This window comes from Vombatus ursinus, unplaced genomic scaffold (assembly GCF_900497805.2).
Source record: "Vombatus ursinus unplaced genomic scaffold, bare-nosed wombat genome assembly UNPS02010788.1, whole genome shotgun sequence".
NCBI classification, from domain to species: Eukaryota; Metazoa; Chordata; class Mammalia; order Diprotodontia; family Vombatidae; genus Vombatus; species Vombatus ursinus.
Window position 1 is genome coordinate 3,951,654 of NW_020950566.1, and position 17,335 is coordinate 3,968,988.

The 17,335-nt window shown below is 39.0% G+C and overlaps 1 protein-coding gene across 6 annotated transcripts in view; it reads right to left on the bottom strand.

Annotated features, from left to right (window-relative positions):
- FAM3C (family with sequence similarity 3 member C) overlaps positions 1-11,550 on the bottom strand; it is a 79,850-nt gene extending 68,300 nt beyond the window's left edge. For 3 of the 6 annotated variants that reach the window (XM_027855169.1, XM_027855172.1, XM_027855171.1), the window contains exon 1: positions 11,417-11,550. The gene's annotated coding sequence lies outside the window, so the exon portion shown is untranslated. Of the gene's footprint in view, positions 1-10,890; positions 11,223-11,416 lie in introns of those variants that run through there. The other 3 variants (XM_027855173.1, XM_027855167.1, XM_027855168.1) reach the window with 3 other exon arrangements.
- Between the last annotated feature and the right edge of the window lie 5,785 nt (positions 11,551-17,335).

Genomic DNA, 17,335 nt, shown 5'->3' on the forward strand with positions numbered 1-17,335 from the left:
GTCATCATATCTAACCTCTAACCCAAGATATGAATCCCATCTATAACATCCCACACAAGAAGTCATTCAAGCTTTGCTTAAACACTTTAGTGACAGAAAATCCATCCCCCAAGATAACTCACTCAATTTCTAGACAGCTCTAATTGTTAGGAAATGCTTTCTTAAGCTGAACCTCCCAATAACTTCCACCCAGTTGATCCTACCTTTTATACCCAAGTATAAATAGCTCTAAATCCCTTTCATGACCTGAAGAATCTTCTCAATGCTAAACAGCCGTGCTGGATAGTTTCAAGACCCTTCGTTGTTTCAGTCACCCTTCTCTGGACATACTCCAAATCTATCTCCTAAAATGTGGTGCTTCAAACTGGATGTAATATTCGAAATATGGTCAGACCAGATCAGACTACAGCTTTGTCTTGGGAGATTATATTTCTATTAATGTAGTCTAAGCTTTTATTGACTGTTTTGGTTGTCCCATCACACTTACCTCATATTGAGGGTTAAGTCTGCTAAAACCCTAAAGTTTTCTCTCACGTGAACTACTTTCTAGCCGCATAGTATTCAGGATCATATATTTAGAGCTGAAAGGGTCCTTATTGATCCTTTTGAGCCTTTAGAGGTTAAATAGTAGGAGCAATATTTATCCCCTCCCCCCATGCAAGTTAGGCCAGTTTTTTCTTAAAAGGTATCAAGACCTTCCTTAAGAGTAGGTTGGCTCAGGGGATTAAAAGCTCAGACATCACTGCTTTATCTTCTGAGCCCAAAGCAGATATGAATAGTTCTAGGGTTCTCAGATGCTTGGTTAATGGATCACAATTGGTAACAACACAAGTCAAGGAGCTTCACTCAGTTGAATCAATTCCTAGTATCTTCAATGTCATACCTTTCTTGAATAAGCTTCTTCTGCTATGGTTAAGTAAATTTTTTTTTTTTTTGGTAATTGCTAAATGACTGTCTCATTTTGTTCTAATACAGAAACTCAACTGCAAAAGAACTGGCCTCCGTCAATTTCAGCCCAGCAAGGAAACCAGCTATCAAATCCAATCCCCTTATTTTACAAATGAGGAAACTGAGGCCTAGAGAAGCTAAGTAACTTGCTCATGATAACCCAGCTAGTGAAAAAGATGGGATTTTAAAAATAGGTCTTCTGATTCCAAAGCCAGTACTCTATCTATCTTTTTATCCCCAAGGCCTATCACAGTGATCACAAAGATCAAGCTCTCAGTAAAATTTGAATTTTGGTAGTGTCACTTTTTTTTAATCTTATTTTTCCTACCATTATAGCTTATCAGTTAAGGCAGTCTAGTCAGACTTGACCACTTTCTCCAGAGGAAGGAAGGAGGAGGATGTAGTATGTAGATAGAGAGAGCTGGTTATGACTGGTGAATCTGTTATGTGTAGCCACTAAACTTGAACTGAATTCTCTCAGCCCTTATGTGCTTTTATCTGACTTTTCATTATTGTATTCTTATCTAGTTTATTCAAAGGAACCTGGGATCTGTTTATCGAAGATTGGCATGTATGCATGTATGTACACACACACACAGAGAATTGTTTTAAATTTTTTTTAGAAGAAAATAGGAGGGCCTTCCCTACTTGATGTGCTTTGAAGATTCTAATTCAAACAAATGAACTGGTATTTTTTAAAAAATTAGCTCATTTTTCTTCAGCAAATATTCTTTCATTCTATTGGCTTTTAGATTGATTTTCTTTCACCATCTTAGGTATAACCTGTAATTTATTCCATAAAAAATAATAATCAACATCAGAAGCTTGTCATGCTGGCTCAATTTTTAAAAGGAATAAAACACAATGGAAAAGACAATAGGATAATTCTGTGATTCAAAATACTAATTTTGCGTATTCTAAAAGACAGTACTCTAACTTTTCCAATATTAGTATGATCCTAGAATTTGCTATAATTGATACACATCATTTGCAATATCTATGACTTTGCATAGGTTGTCCCACAGTCTAGAAGGTACTCTGCCTCTCAGAATCCTTCCCTTCCAGAGCCTTATCTTAAAAATTATATTTTAATCTATTTAATATATACTTATGTATGTACTTATCTTCTCCTGATAGATGTAAAGCTACCAGAGGCAGCAAGTAGTCTAGTGGAGAGAATGCTGGGCCTGGAGTCAGGATGATCCAAGTTCAAATCCTGCCTCAGGAATTTTACTAGCTGTTTGACCCTGGGAAAGTCTCCTGACTACTGTTTGCCTCAGTTTCCTCAACTGTAAAATGGGGATAACAATAACACCTATCTCCCAGGGTTGTTTATGAGGATTAAATGGGATAATATTGTAAAACACTCATCACAAAATGCCTGGCACAGAGGGCCCCACATAAATGCTTATTCCCACCCACCCCACCCCCAGGGCAAGGAACCCCTTTCCCACTTTGGTCTTCCTATTCCCGGCTAAGCACAGTATTTAGCAACTAAGCAATTAATGAACACTTCATTAAGCAAAGTGAAACTAATGTGCATGATTCTAGAAAGTTGCCCTAAAAGGTGAGCTAGAAAAGAAGCCCTAGTAATTGTTTTTAAAAAATGTTTTATGTACTCAAAGCACCAATCATTGAAAAAAGTCACAAATTTGGGCTTTAAAGGATTGAATGAACATAAGATATAGTCTATCCTAGCACTTTGGATTTTATTTTTTAAGTTATTTATCCAAGGCTATGTGACTTCTTGCTAAACTAGATCTGATTTATTCAAGTTACATTATATTAAAATATTATAATGAGAAATAATAACATTCAATCATGGAAACTGCTACAAAGGACACTAAATCAGGAAAGGAGGAAAAGGAGGAAAAGGAAAATATTCAACAGAATGAGTGGCAGATACCAACCAGGAAATATAACAAGAAAATAACTAATGCAAATCATTAATCAAGATGGGACTGAACTTACCTGAAAATCAGCCAAGCATTCCCATTATCCATTTTCCATTTTGTTCTTTTGAAAAGCTCACTGTTATTGAGAAGAGTGGGTGTGTAGGAAATCTATTTAGCTTTGCTAATGGGTTCATATCTGTTCTTCTCTATAACGCAATCTATGATAGTACTAACCTTCCTGTTTAACAGGCCAAGCAGATTTCCAAAGTGCTGCTAAAATATGGAGGCATTCTTTTTAATTATGGACACCTGTCCCACACCATAGAATTCAATGAGGCAGCAGTAGTAGTAGAATCAGATTTAGAGGTGGAAGGGACCTTAGATATAGATTATTTAGTCCAGGGGTAGGGAACCTTCAGCGTCAAGGCCACATGTGGCCCTCTAGGTTTCTCAAGTGAGGCCCTTTGACTGAATCCAAACTTCACAAAACAAATCCCTTTAATAAAAGGATTTGTTCTGTAAAACTGGGACTCGGTCAAAAGGCCCCACCCAAGGACCCAGACGGCCACAGGTTCCTCACTCCTGCTAGTCCAACTCCCTCATTTGCCAAGTAAAGGAAAAACTAAGACCCAAAAAAGGCAAGTACCTTTTACACAGGTAGTAAATCATAGTCAACTTTAATGAATTTGCCTGTCGGGGCAGCTAGGAGGACCTGAATTCAAATCCAGCTTCAGACACTTAACACTTACTACCTGTGTGACCTGGGCAAATCACTTAACCTCCACTGCCTCACCAAAAAAAAAAAAAAGAAAGAATTTACCTGTTCACATCCAAATGAACCACATTCTTCACTGGTAAAAATCATATTCTTAACCTCTTTTACCTCATACACCTACAATTCTATTGAAAAAGAACATTCTTCAGTACTACTCTCTTTAAAATAATGCAAGTATCAGCTTTTTGAAATACCTAGATTAATAAACACTTCTAAAGTATGGGCTTTGTGTTTAGTGCAGTGAGAAATAAATGTTCACTTATTTCTGTCTGTCCGACTCTGATACCCCAATTTGGGGTTTTCTCAGTAAAGATACTAGAGTGGTTTGCCATTTTCTTCTCCAGTTCATTCTACAGACAAGGAAACTGAGGCAAACAGGGTTTAAGTGACTTGCCCAGGGTCACATAGCTAGTAAGTGTCAGAGAAATAAACATTGAATAAAAGGGCTCTCTACCCTTGAGGAATTTACAATCTAGTTAGAAAGCAAAATTAATATACACCTGAAACAACTAAGTGGTTCCCTTTGATAATACTGAGAAATATCTTAGATGTACAAAGCTTATACTATGATAAATTAGATTTCAAAATTTAGATCGTTTACTCTCTAATCTCTTATATCACATGTAACATGTGAGTGGGTAGGTGGATTTCACACAGAAATAAGAATGTTATATTATTATGCCCTAAGACGAATATTGAAATCGCATCAGACATTCCAGCAACGTTAAGTCAATCTTGAAGAGTTACTGAAAAAAAAGAAAACATTTCTAATGTATAAGGACTTTAGAAACAATTTTTTCCAATCAAACTATCAGCCGAGGTAACTTCTGATGTTAAATGAATATTTTGAAGCAAAAGTTACTAACTTATTCTAGAATGACAAATTGATGGCAAACATTTATTAAGCAGTGACGATTTTAATTAGTTACTAAAGTGTTTGTTTTTACATTGTTAGATCTGTATGTTCTTATTAGAACTGTCACATATGGCTAGAGGGAATATTAAGGTTATCAAGTTGTTTTGCATACCATAAACCATCTAACTTTTTCATCATAAAAAAAATGAATTTTCATCACAATTCCTAATCCCTCAGTTCTGACCTTTTCTTTCTATACCTCTTCTCTTTACCATTTCACCTATTCCCACAGTTTGAAGGATCCCCATGAAAGTAATGGCAAAGTCCAATATCCAACACCCAGACTGAACCTCTAAGTTTCAGTTAACTATAAACAATACTTCTTGGACACTAGAATGATGCTCCACTAGTAAGTCAAATTCAAAATGTTCAAAAATGAAATTTTTCTCCTCCCAAAAAACCTGCATTGTCTTCATACTGCTTTTAACGACACCACAATCCTCCTAGTCACCTAGATTAAATATAGGAGTCATCTTTGATTCTTCACTAAACCCACTCTGCCCAATCAATCAGTTGCCAAGTCAACCTCCAGAGTGCCTCTTTAATTCATCCACTCATCTCCCCTTCATACTGCCACCATGAAGGGCCCTCATCACAGCTCATTGAGTACCTCCTGGTCTCCCTTCTTCCAATCTTCACAAAACTGCCAAATTAATCTTCCTAATATCTCAAAAAACTTACAGTTACATACTACCTTGAGAAAATAACTGGCATTTAGACACCTTTACAATCTGTGTGGTGGAGAGAATGCAGGCTCTGAAGTCAAGGTTCACATCTCTGCCTCATCCTGTGTGTCCTTGGGGAGGTCACTTAACTTCCCTGTATTTGCCAGCACCGAATCAAAAGGCCTCTTCTCTTTCTTCAAGGTCCAATTTAAGCACTGCTTCTTCCATAAAGCCTTTCTTGATACTCCAAGATGAAAGTGATTCTTTCTCTCTCCTTAAATTTAGTTAGAAAGTTTTAGAATCTATTCTCTATCTTCTATCAGACTTATGCCTATACCCCACAGAGAAGTGGCATCCCCTCCCCTGACAGAGAATATAAGTTCCTCAACGACAGACACCATGCCACTTTTCCTCTTTGCAGTTTTAGCTCCAAGTACAAGTAGCACCTTGCCAAGAGCAGGCATTTCATAAACAAGGTCTTGGGGCGGCTGGGGCTCAATTATTAATTCTGAGCAGTCATCAGTGGAGCTCAGAAAAGTCAGTCTTCCTTCCAGCTCTACAGCTGAAGCAAATTCAAAGAAAGACGATCCAGAAGCAAAGATGGACAGTAATTGGGCGTCCCAAATAACAGACTATATCCTGTACAATCACAAATTGCTAACTTGACAAGTAGAAAAACTGAGAGGAGAAGCCAATATTATGGCTAGTTGGGGATGGTCGATTCTGATATTCAGTGATCTGCACTATAAAAGAGGAATGATGACTAATCTCACAATGAATAAAATGCTGTCTTTGCCCTCCCAGATAACACAAAGTGCATTTAAGGGCAAAAGAGAGGAAATGAAAGCTAGCAGATATTAGAATTATTAAGTTAAAAAATAAGAAATAAGGAAATGAGAAAAAGAGAGCTGGAAATCAATCACTCAAAAGACCCATGGATTTAAGGAATTCTTTCTGAAGGTGAGTGAAGGATTAGGGTAAGTACATTAGTTGCCTCAGATGTAAATAGTAATATAGCCACCTACTCTCACTTGGAGAAGGGAATATAAAACTAAATGCAAGATTCCCTCTCTGCCTTTCCAGTATTGCTAGAATATACTAGAATAGAATCAGCCATAGCCTGATCTAATACAGTAAGAAAGTGGTACCTGGTAATTAGATGTTTTTAAAGCCCAGATTAGAAAAACATCCCCCTTCCCTAAGTTTACTACCTATTTTACTTTTCTTCTTTCTGCTCCTTCAATCCTACAATTCAATTTGAAAAGTGAATTTCTAAAGGTTTACAACTCAAATTATTGCTCTAGTTATCCATATGTGCCACAAAAGGGGAGGGAGGGGGAAGGGAAGAGGTGAATAAAGGCCCAAGGAAAAAGTCTTAAAGCAAGATTTCAAGGACAAATTCATGATAAATAGGAAGGGGTTGTGGAGAGGGGAAGAATGAGATGTTCTGCTTACGTGAACTATACACCAAAAAGCATAATTTTATGTACAAATGAAGCATTAACATCTTCATCTCAAATGATTATTTTACCTAGTATACTTGACTAGATTAAATAGACAACTGTCTGATAAAATGCTGTGGAATGCAGCTTTCCAACAATCACTACTCATACTTGTGTTTAGTATATATTTTCTATTTATCTTAACATTGGCAAATTGCTTATAAAACATAAGCTGAACAAGTTATTTTTGTTGCAAAGTACTTTTATATTACAGTATTTTTTGTTGCAAAGAGGAGTAGGAAGGATGGTGCTCGGGGAATCTGAACTTTATTTTTAGAACTATTCTACTAAACCAGGTTGGAACATTATTGTTTCAAAACAAAGATTTACCTTTCTTGCAAAATTTATTTCTGTACTGTCATATAGCTTCAAGCAATGAAAGTGTGTATGAATTCTTTGACTAACCTATCCTGACACTAAAAACCCTTGCAGAACTACTTGTAACCACAATCAGTTAGAAGCTGATTCAATATTCATTTACATATAACCTTTTCACACCAACACATAGAGCTAACTCAAATGAAACTAAAAAACACTTCGCCCAGAAATGACCTCAAATACAATGGGAGTGACGGCTGTCTTGGTGAAGAAGAATATTATTAAGATCTTTGCTTCAAATAGGCTTAAGAAGAAAAGTGGAAAGGGTTGGATTTTAGTAAATTGCAGCAGTAGTATAATGATGTAAGTATATGGATATCTCCATCCTCAAAGATAAGGAAAATATTTTTAAAGTTAAAAAAACTATCAGAAACATCTGGAGAAACATCATAGAGTAAAAGAATTTTAAACCTAAAAATGTTCTGAAAGACAAATCCAATCCCCTTATGTTAGAGATTAGGGAATTAAGACCCCCAAATAATAAGCCACTTACTCCATGATCACTCTAGCAGAAAGCTGATGGCAGAACCAGGTCTCCTGATTCTCGGTTCAAGTCCTTTAAACCAACTCCAAACATTGTGGTTATAATGGAGAATTCTGATCTATACAGATCTAGAGGGGGTGTATCTTGCTTTTGGACCTCCCCCCAGGAGACTTTAAGAACTACGAGGTAGAAATATACCTCTTCTAACAGTTAATAGTGACAATTACAATTTAAGTGAAAAAGTTGGGGAAGAGAAAAAAAAAGTCACTAGATGAAAAAAATAAGAAAACGTTTTGAAGCCCAATGACCCTGATAAGGAGGGGATGAATCTTTTGGGAGAATGCTAGAGTTTACCACTCACTAGAAAGACTTACCTAGTATTATTTAGGAAAACTCCATAGAAAATTGTAAAATGATTATTGACTAGGGAACATACAACCTTTTGCCACTACAAAGTTACTACAGACAGTTAACCAAGTTCTTCCTCTTCTGCATTTAATGGTTGATAGCATTTACATAGCCCTCTAAGGTTTGCAAAGAGCTTTAAAGATATTTTCTCATTTAATCTCTCCAACAACTATATGATTCTTCCAATGATTTTCCTCACTTTATTGATGAGTTACCTGAGGCAGAGAGAGAAAGTGATTTACCTCGATCACAAAGCTAGGAAGTATTTGAGATTAGACTTGAATTTAGGTCTTCCTAAGTACTTCCAGTATTCTATCCTCAATCTTAATTGCTGCCTCAATCTTAATTGAATTGAATTTTTTTTTTCAGATTTGCATTTCCCCCTTTAATACTTTTATAATTTAAAAATATACATTCAATTACAGGTATAGGTGGCACAGCGCTAGAGTGCCAAGGCTGAAGTCAGGAAGATGAGTTCAAATCTGACCTCAGACACTCACAATATCTTTGCCAAGAAAACCCTAAATGAAGTCACAAAGAGGCAGACGTGACTGAAATGACTAATTAACATTTGCTTCAGCTAGGTGGCCCAGTGGCTAGAGTGCAGGCCCTGGAGTCAAGAAGACAGAAGTTCAAATTTGGCCTCAGACATTTACTAACTGTGTGACCCTGGGCAAGTCATTTAACCAAAACCATTTGCCTCGTTTCCTCATCTGTAGAATGAGTTGGAGAAGGAAATGGCAAACCACTCCAGTATCTCTGCCGAGAAAACCCCAAAAAGGGGTCACAAAGAGTTGGACACAACTGAACAAACTAAATAAGTCAATTACATGTTACATTCAAAAATTTAAGCATACAAATATATACAATCTTTCTCCTTGAAATATATTTTGAATAGCTTCAATAATTTCTGAATAATAATGCTGCATTTTAATCAGTTAAGAATACATTAATCTTTCACGTACACACTCAATTTAAAGAGAACTGGTAACAAGCACTTAATCTTAGCCTGGGGGTATTCATAACCATAGTAGGGTATTAAAAAAAAGGTTTCCCTGGTCTGGAAAAAAACTTCCTAGCTGCCAAGTTACAGTGTGGTACCAGTGGCACCTGAGAGGCAGTGTGTTATAGTGGATAGAATCTGCTTTTTGGAAGCAGGAAGATTGGACCCCAACAATGCCCACCACCTCTAACATTCCACTGTGTGAATGTCTAAATGCCCTAGGCAAATCCCTTAGATAATAAAATGCAGAAACGGTTCGGACCTAGATTCACCTCACTTGAGAATGAAACCACAAGTTCCACATCCTTTTCCCCTAACAAGGAGTATGAAGATGAAAGAAATGATTTAGTGGGAAGAACTACTGATTAGGAGTCAAACGAGTTCCTTAACTCTTGTTCTTACTTGGGCACCAGGACAGGTAGGTGGCCCAGTGTATAAAGTACTGGGCTGGAATCAAGAATACTCATCTTCTTGAGTTCAAACCAGCTTCAGACACTTAACTAGCTATTAACTAGTTGTATGACCCTGGGTAAGTCACTTAACCCTGTTAAATGAGCTGGAGACGGACGCGGCAAACCACTACAGTATCTTTGCCAAAAAAACCCAGATGAATCTGATGTGAATGAACAATGACAAACCTAGGCCTCAGTCTTCCTTGGTATAAAGAAAGGCACTAGCCACAAGAAAAAAGAACACTCAAAAAGACTTACTCTAATCAATGCAATGACCAATGAGAAATTAAGAAGACTGATAGGCCTACTTGCCATTGAGATGAGGGAGAGGTTCAGGAAGAGATATATTTACTTACAGGGATGGCCAATATGTTGGTTTCTTTTGTGTGTGTACAGTGCTTATTAGTCATAAGGAAAGATGATTTGGGTGAGGAGAGAGAGTTAGCAGGTAATAAGGGTGAAGTTAAAAAAAAAGAAAAAGCATCAATGAAATTTTTTTTTAAAATACAGAGAAGAGAGTAGAATCAAGTTCAAAAGGGGACTGAGAAGTTGAGCAGTTTTGTTACTATTATGTTAAATTTAATATACACCTTAAACCATGTAACAGGTTAGCTTCATGTTAAATTAGAAATCAAAAACCTTTTAATTAAAAACTTAAAATGAATGGGCTGGTCCAGACTTCTGAATTTCTTCCAACTCTAATACTCTAACCTTATAAATCAAATTTCTCAAATGTGTAAGAAAAGAAGAGATACTGATTACTTGACAGTAATTTGAGTAAAGCTTAGTTTTGCAGTCTATTGGTGAGAAGCATTAAAATAAGCCATTAATATACTTCCCTGATGTGAAAGATAGAGATAATACAATTGTGAATTACATTTAAAGAACACCTAAAGTATAAAGCTGCATGTACCTGGTTCAGTATTAGTATAAAATATATCACATTATTTCCTTTCCTTGTACAGTAAACAATAAGAATTGTCATTTAAGAGATGGTACTAAACTACAAGAAATAAAGCATTCATTTCTATACAGAAAGTGGGTGAAGGCATTAAAAAAAAACAAAGGCACATCTATGAGAAACTAATTTCAAAGTGCAAAAAAGTCACATTTTTATAGAATGGATAAAAGCGATTAAAAAAACAAAGTAACATCTATAAGAAACCAATTTCAAACTGTAAAAAAAAAAAAAAAAAGTCACAGATGCCAACCACACACTGCAACCAGATCTGGTACGTAAGGTCAGATTTTCAACCACTTAGATAAACCTGGGGACAGAATGTTATGTCAGTAGCTTATGTGAACTGAAACGTAAAAGCTAATTTTGAGACAGACTTCCTTTTAAATTAGTCACAGCAACTTACCAGGTGAGCCTTAAGGGAAATTCAAACTTCACACACGACAAACACCTGCCAAACGCAGCACGCCCCCACCCCACACATATACGTTAAGCCTTCTTCCTACCTCCTTCCTTAACAAGATGCAGACACACAAAGTGCACTTCAGCCTGGGAGCTGGCTACAAGCCCAGGGTTAAACGAGCTCTCTAAGTACCACTCCGTGGCAGCCAGAAGATGCAACCCGACTAGAGGAAAGGGAGACCTTGGGCTCCCCGGGACTTCGGGCGATTCATTCAACCCTTCGGGCTCTGCTGGCTCAAGTCAAGATCAAGGGCTTGTGGCTTAGGGATGCTGTTTGGGGTTCCCAAAGCTCTACGAGTACAAGGTAGGGGTGCCCCCTTTTACCCGTCTCGGCAGGGGTGGGATGAGCTAGGAGGAAGAGGACGGGGAGTTGAAGGTGGGAGATGGAGGATGCTCTCCTCGGCCCATCAGCTGAGCTGCCTCTGTCCCGCCCGGGACTCTCCGAGGGAGGAGGGCGGGGATGCCGCGCCCCTCCCCTCGCCCCCAGGACACCTGCGTGCGCGCGCGCGTCCGGGGGCAGCGACTGTCCGAGTCTAGCGCCCGTCTCCCCGCCGAGCCAACGGTCCTTACCGGCGCCCACTGCCTCGCACGCCTGCCTGCCCGCCCAGGGCTGCCGCTCGCGTCCGGTCCCTGCCCGAGGCTGCCGGGAGTCACACACCTCGACCTCGACCTGGTCCTCCTCCTCCTCCTCCTCCTCCTCCTCCTTCTCCCCAGGTACCTCCCGCTACCCTTCCACCCTGGCTTGTGGACAGGAGGAAGCCCAGCTCCCCACCCCTGGCGTGCACCCTCTTCCCGCCCCTTCGCCCGCGGCCACCAATGAGCTCTCGTCGCCGGGGAAGCCGTTCGCGCCCCCCGGCGGTGGAGGACCGAGTTGCAAGCCCCGCCCCTGGTTGGCCGCCATTGGCTGAGCGAGGAGACAGCCCCTGTCGCTCACGGACGTCTTAGTAAGCGGGGAGGGCGGGGTCTCATCAGGCAGTCCGGCCCCTCCCTCCCTTCCCCAGCTGGGGCTGAAGTCGCGGCGCTGTCTGGTTTTGCCACGTGGGAGCTACAGCTGCCACAGATTCTGGTCCCGGCGCGGGAGGCAGTTGTGCAGCTGTGTTCCTGGAAGGAAAGGGGGAAAAAACGTCCCCTAGTAGTTGCATTTGTTTGTCTCCTATCCAGTTGCCTCATTACCCTGCCACGCCCCCACCTCCCATCACACCCACAATTTCTGTGTAAGAAAATGAAAATGTTGCTTTCCACTCTCGTCATTTCTGTCCCTAACTTTGGAGGAGGGTGGTGGCGTCTGCTGAGCGGACACAGGAAGTTTGTTTGATCAAGTGATCTTGCCCATCCTAGGACTGGGCTGAGTTGCTTTGTATTTCATTTCTTTAATGATTCACGGAACTCTTTATCCTCCACCTCCAGCAGAGGCAAGCCTCCAGCTCCCCCACCCGCACCCCACCGTCTCCATCTAATTCAAAAGCCTATCATTCCCATTTCTGCATTTACCCAACCTGAACATTAGATATTTTAAGTGCAGATCTCATCCAACTCAAATTCCAGTGGCCTCGCTTTATGTGTGTTAACTCGTGATCCTCACAAAAACCCTGTGAGTTTAAGTGCTATTTTACAGATGAGAAAACTGCTCCTTAGAGTTTATTAGACTTGCTCAGGGTCACACAATTAGGATATGACCGAGGCATGAGTCAAAGTCCAATGCTCCATCCACTGTGTTATCTTTGTTTAGGTTTTAACTCAACCTATCCTAACCTCTTTGGACATTATCTCCGTCCCATACTCAGCACTGCAGCCAAACTAGTCGTCTCTGTTCCTTACACTGAGCATTCAGTCTGCTGTCTATGAATTTGCTGTGACTGTTCTGTGCCAGGAAGGCACCCTCAAGCCTATCTCATAGAAACCTTTTCTTCCAGAGGAATCTCAAGCTTCCATCGTCTAAGGAAAGCCATTCCTGATCCTGATCAGATAGTATGTATGTCTACCCTCTTATGCTGTAAACTTCTTGTCAGTAGGGATTGTTTCATTTGTTGTATCTGTATTCCCATGCCAACCCCTGGCAAGTGGTAAGTTCTTAGTAAATGCTTGTTCATAAATTGGCTTCCCGTTCTTAGGAACTAGAGGTTGGATCATAGGATCAGAGAGACTTAGAGGTGAAAGGTGCATTAAAGGTCATCTTTATAAACTTCATTTTACACAAGAGGAAACAAACTCAAAAAAAGTTAAGTGACATGCACAAGATCACACAAAAGTAGTAGGTTGTGGGATCAGGATTCAAACCCCGATACTCAAATCTACTGCATTTGCCACTATACCACAGCTAACTAATATTTTTTAAATGTATTGGTTTCAATGTCTAATATGATGTGTGTATATATAATACACACACAAATACATATACATATCTACCTAGATGTATATGTATATATCTCTGTAGATATGGATATGTATATATCCATATCTATCTAGATGTATATATACATATATATCCATATCTAGATGTATATGTGTATATGTATACATATCTATCCAGATATGTGTATGGATAGATGAGAAAGAGGGAGAAATCTTCCACACAAAAGCTTTGGCCTAGTGCTAGAGTACTGAGAGACTGAGTAATTTGGTCAGGATCACATAACCAGTGTAAGAGAAGCAAGACCTGAATCCAGGTTTTACTGGTTTAAGGCTAGTTCTCTATCCATTATACCTCATTGCCTCTAACCACATAGTAGGTGCTGAATAAATGCTTGTTGATTGAAATGTGCAAAGCCCAAAATACTGCACTGCTACCCCCCCCCCCCAAAAAAGGCTGAGAGGAAATCCTGGAGCCCACTGAGTATATCCTTTGTAGAGGCATATCATCAAACTCAAATAGAAACAGGCCACTGAACTATAGCTAAAGATCTCTCCACGCTGCGTATTGACTCAGAAACCACATAGTAACATTATGTTTTATTGCATTTAATTTATTTTGTTAAACATTTACCAGTTACATTTCAGTCTGTTTTGGCTGTTAGCCATGTTTGACACCTCTGTTCTGTGAACCTCTTTGAAAGACCATCTTTGAAATGGAAAAAAAACCAAACAGAATGAGAAGGCATTAGTGGATTGCAATCTAATGAAGAAAGTGCCTCCCTAATTAAGATCACAGATCTGTTAAGTGTATTAGTTGTTATTTATTTTGGCTTTGTGGCAAGTTGAGGGAGGTGGTTGAGTAGGGAAAGAAGGAAATTCCTTGATGGCATCTTTTACCTCTAGTCTTCAATATTCCTTATTGGTTATATGTTGCAGACTGTTCATACCTACCACACACCTCTCTGTGGGTCTCTATGTGCTATTTTTAATTCTTTGAAAGATAGCTGTGTTCCATGTCTTGCTGCCATATAGAAATACAGGTAGAATGTTATTAAAAAAGATAGGCCTTTGCTTTCATGGGAAACTTGGGGTCATTAAAGGAGTTTTGCAATTTCCAGAAGACAGTCTGACACCCTCCTGCTCCCATTCAACTCTAGATCCAACATCTGTCCATTTGTACCATCTACACTTACATATAGAACAAAAATAAGGGCTTTGGTCCCTGAAATTTCTAATTGGTATTCAAGAAAGAATAATAAAATATATAAATAACAAAAATACAAAAACTAAAATACAAAATGCAGGAACTGAGGAACTTATAGGAAGAGTTAGTGATTGCAAGAATAGTTGCTCTTAAGTCATGTAAGTTCCTGTCATGTGGGTCATTCCTGTAAAAAAGTATACTGAAATTTTAAATGATATGGTAATAAATAAAAGGAAGAAAGTATATTCATCTTGGTGCCTGGAAAATGAGCTTATACTAAATTTTGTAAAAATTAAAATGTGCTTTATACAAAACATACAAAAAGGACATAACTAGCTATCCAAGCTAGTCTTCTTGGCACAGGTTTGCAGGACAATTTGAGGAAGTGAAGGGACTAGCAGTGAAACCTGTGGCAGTAGGACTGAGTTTTTCTCTTGAGTGAGGAGCAAATACAATTAATGTTCTCAGCCTCATCATATCACCATGATACAGGCATCTGTACCAACTATCTCAGACAAATGGACAATTCCTAAACTCAGTTAACATCAGGAACATTTCATTTCCATGCTTTTGTGGTTTTTACTGTATAACTTGGAACAGGTAGCATGCTGTCATTTTCTCCACCTATGAGATAAGGATAATTCTGAATACTTACTTTCATGGAGGTCATAAGTCTACTTAGCAATAAGTTTAAGTCTGTAAAGCACTATTGAGATCTTTTAAGCTATATGCAAACTGTATTTTGGTTTTGTTTTTTTTTTGGCATTTGGGGTTAAGTGACTTGCCCAAGGTCACACAGCTAGTAAGCGTCAAGTGTTTGGTCTGAGGCTGGATTTGAACTCAGGTCCTCCTGACTTCAGGGCCAGTGCTCTATCCACTGCACCACCTACCTGCCCCCAAACTGTGTTTTGTAATAGCGTTGTTAAATACTGAATAATTGTTGTTCAGTTGTTTTCAGTCCTGTCCAAGTCTTTGTGACCCCATTTGGGGTTTTCTTGGCAAAGATATTGAAGTGGTTTGCTATTTCCTTCTCTGTTTCATTTTATAGATGAGGAAACTTGAGACATATAGGGTTAAGTGACATATACGGTTAAGTGACAGCTAGTAAGTGTCTGAGGCCAGATTTGAACTTAGGAAGATGAGTCTTACTGACTCCAGGACAGGTACTCTATCCACTAAGCCACCTAGCTATGAATAATTGCTTATTTTCAAAATTTTAATTATTACTTTAAATTAATTTCTTAGTTAATTTAATTAATTAATTACTTACTTTCAAATTTTAAATCTAGTCTAACCTTAAACAAAAACTTACATTTACTCTCATTTTTCCAAGGACATTGATAAAAACCACCCCTGATGCTTCATCATGACGTAGAAGTGCCTGGTTTCTCAAAGACAATTCCTGTGGAGTCTAAGTAGATTCTACCAAACCGGAAAGGGGTTAAGCACCTAGCTCACAGGATCAAAGAGCTAGAAGGGACCATTGAGATCATCTGGTCCAACTCCCACTACAGACCCTAAGAGTTATCTTACCTAAAGTCACATAAGTAATGAGAAGTAAGCTGCTACAGGAATGCAACATGGCCTGCGTTGGGATAGGGTGGGGAAAATGGTGATTCAACCACGAAGAATTTAATGTCATCAATATATTTCGTTGTTAATGTTAGTAAATATTCAAATCTTTATGATCAGTTAGGACAATAAGGTCAGATTTACAGTTGAAAGGGACCTTAGAAACATCATTATAACTGAAAAGGAAGGAACACTGTATATTAGCATGCAGCAGCTGCATAGGGTCCCGGACTTGGATTCAGAAAGACCTCAGTTTGAGTCCTGCCTCGGACACTTATTAGTTGTGGGACCCTGAGCCAGTTACTGATGTCGTCTCAGCCTCAGTTCCATCATCTGTAAAGTGAGGATAATAGCTACTACTTTGTAGGATTGTTGTAAAGTGTCAAATGAGATAACATAGAGTTCTTTGCAAACCTTAAAATGCTTAAAAGTGCTAGCTATTATTAATAAATATGAGAGATATTGAAATAAAATGTGAAGTGTGACAATGGCTGAGAAAAGGTATACAAGATATATATCCAATCCATGCAACACTTAACAAGAGAGTGAAGAAATTGCTACTGGCCTTACAAAAGCAACTTTTAGAAGACTCAAATGGGAGGGAGGCTAAGGAAGTCTATTAAAAGGCTATAAGACAGTAAACAGTGAAGATTCAGAATGGGCCAAAGGAGCTCTAGGACCTGATGATCTCTGTAGTAGGAAAAATAGTTAGTCTCTCTACGAGGCCTATGTCAGTCTTGTTAACCGAAGGCACAGGAAACACAAATACAGAACCTGGACCACCGATCACACACACACACACACACAATTGCATCCCCAGAAAAGCTCTTCCAGGTTCAATAAACTCTATAAATCAGTACACACTCAAAGTCATAGTTTATGACCTTTAGGTAAGGTACTTCTCAGGACCTTAGTTTCCTCACCTGTAAAATGAGAACCCAGAGTCAATCTCCATGTTGTAATGAAATATCAGAGTAGGACTGTATCCCTGCCTCTGGAGAAAATGATAGTAAAACTAAATAAACCAATGTTTACTTTTAGCAGTAAAAACTAAGGAGACATGGGTTCAAAACAATTGGTATTAAATCAAAGCTTCCCTTGAGCAGTTGCTTTGAGAGGCAGCCTGGTAATGGATATGAAGTCAGGAAGGCCTGGATTCAAATCTTGGTTCAGACACTTACTAGCTGTGTGACCTCCGGCAAATTACTTAACCTAAGTTTCCTCATCTATTAAACGAGGGAATTGGAGTCATTGGTCTCTGAGATACCATCCTGCTCTAGATCTATGTTCCTATGTTCCTATGTTCTAGATCTATGACAGTGGGGAAAGGCATCTCCTGTGAGAATGCATGTGACTAAGGA